Genomic DNA, 4,579 nt, shown 5'->3' with positions numbered 1-4,579 from the left:
TTTTTTGTGCTTTGTGTCAACAGAATATTAGGCAAATCATTTAATCTCCACCATAGCTGAATGAGCATAATGCTATCCTGGGTTTATTTTATCCAGGACGAAATGGAGAGCTGAGGGTTAATGAAACCAGCTGAAGGTCTCCAGCCTATGAATGATAGGTAGGGCTGGGGGATGAACCAGGCATCCTGGTCACTGAACTGAGTTCATCTCATTTCTTATATGCGCAGTCCTGTTCAGTTAGTTCTGGCTGTTTTTGCCATTCTAGAAATTAGTGAGTGTCTAGCTTCTCCACCTCCTGCAGGTGTCTATAATCACCTAAGACAAAAATCACAGTTTATCTTACTATTCAATGATGCTTTTTTATGCAAGGGTGGCTTTGTACAACAAGGCCGCCTAATCTCTAGGGAGGGCCCAGTTGTCATAATGGAATGATTGACTATAAGAACTAAATGTAAGGGAACAGACTGTGTGTCAAGCAGATATTTTTGCATTGGGAGCTTCCCTGAGAGGACCTGTCATAGCTGGTCCTGTGCAGATGGAGTGTAGTGAGAAGCACACCTGCTTGGCACACAGTCTCTTCTGCACAGGGTTTATCCCTTTCTGGATCAGAAATTCAAGATCGTGGGAAGTCATATCAGGTGTTAGGAACACTATACCCCGTGTGAGCTGTCCGTGTGTGTGTGTGTGTGTGTGTGTGTGTGCATGTGTGTGTGTAAAATGTGCTGTTTTCACTTGAGAACATGTCACCAATTCCATATTCTTCCAACAGAACATTTGTTTCAATCATAGTTCTTGGATTTGTTTTTGTCTGCTGACCAAACTGCCTGGTATCTTTTGATTGAGATATGGGTTTATTTAATGGAATGCTTTTCAAGAATGTCTGTTTGTATCCTGAGTACATCCAAGTTTTCCTCTGTAGCCCTGAGCCAAGAACAGATCCAGAACAACGGCACAAACACCAGTTCTCTTCTAATCATTCTTTGATTGAGCCTGGAGGTTTTAGATTCTGTCTTTGGATAGACAAGATGCTAGAACTCACTCACAGTCACATGAAAATGAATGAGTCTTAGTTTCTACAGAGTGTTCTTGCCCTGAAGTGGGGGATCCTACTACTTTCAAACACACAGCATCTCCTCTGCAAGAACCCTTGAAACCTCCCCTTGCACAGTAGGCTTCCAGGTCTCTTTCTGCCTACTTCTTTAGTATTAGCAGAAGCAGGAAGTATCAAGAGATTCCATTTCCCACCCACCGGTCTTGGTTTGTTCTTAGAGTTTTCATAGCTATGCCTCTCACCTTCCAACTCAAATCACACAGAAAAGCAGCAGAGCGTGCATCCACCGTGCTTGCGAGAGGGAATCCTTCAAATGAAGCTGGAAGCCTTCCTACTTTGACTTTGTCAACAAGGGCAAGCTACACACAGGGCATAGCACTGGTTGTTGGATGAAACAGGCCAGGCTGGGCAGAGATGGAAGATCCACTTTAGCACCATTCGTTCCCAAAACCCTCGGAGTAAGTGCAGCCCAGTCCTCAGGCTCAGATGCAGGAATCATTTCAAGATGCCTGTAGTTGGTTCAACGGTTCCTTCTCAGAAGGCACGCTCACATGCAAATTCCGTGACTGGCTGTTGTGACCGTATGTTTATAAAGGGTCTCTGCAGATGTGATCAAGCTGAAGATTTTGAGATGAGCTCATCTTAGACCCCATGGGTAGGCCCTACACACAGCAGATGTCTTTAGAAGACCACACAGGAGAAGGCCACTGCGTTAGTCAGTTTTCTTTTTTTTTGTTTTTTTTATTAATTAATTTATTTGTTTATAAAAATTTCCACTTCCTCCTCTCCTCCCCCTACCCTCCCATTCTCCCCACTCCCTCTTTTCCTCCCCGTTAGTCAGTTTTCTAAAGGAGCAAAACGGAGACTGGATGCATGTGTGGGCATGGTGCACACACACACACACACACACACACACACACACACACGGATTTACTGGAGGGCTTTACAGGCTGTGGTCCGAGTAGCTCCCTAACGGCTAAAGTATGAGTTGTTCTGTCCATGAGAACAAGTCTCTGCAGTCCCGATCTGGTGTTGGAATCCCTGGGAGGTCCTAGAGACCTGCCAGTTTTCCGTCTATGTTGGAATCCCCAGGAAGTTTGTTCTAACTCCAACAAAAGAATGGCTCAGCAGGACCAATGGACTTGCCAGTTAGAACGAGGGTAGCCAAGCGAACAGAAAATACTTTCTTCCTTACCTGTCCTTTCACATGGGCTGCCAGCAGGAGTTATGGATCAGATATTGGGGGGTCTTCTGACCTCAAAGGATTCAGATTCAGGGTGGGCCTCCCACCTCAAATGACCCAACGTAGAAGCATCTCTCACAGGTGTGCCCAGATGTTTGGAATTTAGTTAATTCCAGATATAGTTGACAACCATGATCCATCTTAGCACATGATAGTGGAGGCAGAGGCCAGAGTGATGTCATAAGCCATGACAATCAAGGAATGCATCAAGTCAAGGCAGGCAAGAAAAGACCCTTCCCATAGCTTTCAGAGAAAATATGGCCTTGTTGCCACTTTTCTTCTGGGCTTTTTGGCTTCCAACATAGCACAGAAAAATTCCTGGAATTTTGGGTATGTTATGTGTATCAATACATGTTTATGTGTGTGTGTGTGCACATTTGTGTGAGTGTATGTACACGTGGTATGCACACGTATGGAGGTCAGAAGTTGGTGTTAGGTGTCTTCCTCAAAAGCTCTCCACCTTAATTTTTGAGACAACGCTTTCCACTGAACCTAGAGCTCACTGAGTGTTAGACTGGCCGGCCAAGGAGCCCCTGAAATACTTCTGCCTTTGTCTCTTAAGTGATGGGGTTTGACATATCTGGCTTTTACGTGGGTGCTGTGGTTGAAACTCAGGTTCTTATGCATGTGTGCCAACCCATTTACAAACCCATTTAATGAACCATCTCCCCAACCAAACATTTCTCTTGCATGGCTGTCCTCTTCAAAGGCTTCCTCTTTCTTGGTTTCCATGGAGTGCTGAGGCGGAGGAGGTAGGTGTCCCTGTGCCTCTACAAACTGTGCTGGGGAGGGTGGAGGTGGGGCAGAGGTGCGGGGAAAAGGCACACATTAATAACGTGTCCTGTTACGTGTCACTAATGTGTCAGTCATCCTGAAATGCTTGTGAGGGGCAGCTGACCTCATCTTCCCGGACCTCCAAGAAGCCTCCTTTGTATCTAGGTGAGCACCAGCTAGTTGACAGATCACTCAGATTCCCCAAAGGCACTAAGTACAGAATTGCAGGCCTTCTGTGACAAAATTGTGTTGGGATGGCGTGACAGGATTAAGTGAAGCAGTTTTACCAACAGGAAAGGTCCTCAGACAACATTCCAGAATCATAATCCAGGTCTCTAGATGGACGGCCTTGCCCCATGAGCAAGACTGCCTCTTCCGGGGTTCGTTTGTCCCGATCCACTTAGACTTGTGAGCATTTTTCAGGGAACACAACCAGGTCACCAACAGCTCTGCCACTAATATGTCAGCAGTCCTGAAATACCTATGAGGGGCAGCTGTCACCCAGCCTCTGGACCGTCCCCACAGTTGCTCTTTAAGCTTTCCCTCTGTCATGTGCCCCAAAAAGCTTTGGCATTTGCAAAGGTCAGCAGCTGCCATCACAGGCCATGTAGGCTGCTGGAACTTCTACCATTTAAAGGCAGAATGTGTATAGGCCAGAAATCAACATCAAGTGTCTCCCTTTATTTTTTGCCAGGGTTTCTCACTGAAGCCAGAGCGTCCAGATTTGATTAGACTGGGTAGACAACAAGGTCCATTGCTCCTGTTTTCTCCCAGAGCTGGGATTACAGGTTTACTTCAAGATGTCTGGTTTTTAACATAGGTTCTTAGGAATTCAAACTCAGGTCCTCAGCTGGTGTGGCAAGCACTTCGCCAATTTACCCAGTCATCCAGCCATTCCTCCAGCCCCAGAATGGGGCTTTTAAAGAAATCTTTGACTATTTGAATGGATATCACAACCACAGACTGTCAAACCCATGGTCTTTGGGAAAAGCAAAATAAAAAAAAAAATACATGCGCAAATTACTCTGAATTTTCTATGACTTGTAGCTAAACACAGTTTAAAGAGATAGTTATCAAAGGAAGATATAAAATTGTGAGCAATGTATAAGTCCTCAATGTTGCTGATTTGTGTATTTGACACAGAGTCTTGATAGGTTACCCAGACTTGGCATTCTCCTAACTCAGCTTTCCAAGTGGGTGGAGAAAATCGACACTATTTATATGCATGCTTATAGCTCTAGGTGCATTGTAAGGGCACAGGTTTCTAAGACACAGAGCCTGATACCAGGCCTACCGACTGATTTTTAATTCTTACAAGCTCTTATCTCAGTTTATGAGGAAACCGAGGTTTCCAGAGTTTAGCAACACCCCTGAGTTACCCACATAGATGCAGCCAGCTTGGGACGCAGAGCCTGGTCTGTCTGCAGTCAGAGAAACCAAGGCTATCATATAAACAGAACGCCATCAGCTCTAAGCACAGTTCTTTCTAGGGCACTAAAAAAAAAAAAGTG

The sequence above is a fragment of the Myodes glareolus genome, chromosome 14, assembly GCF_982192425.1.
Source record: "Myodes glareolus chromosome 14, mMyoGla1.1, whole genome shotgun sequence".
Classification (NCBI taxonomy): Eukaryota; Metazoa; Chordata; class Mammalia; order Rodentia; family Cricetidae; genus Myodes; species Myodes glareolus.
This window is presented reverse-complemented; position numbering follows the sequence as displayed.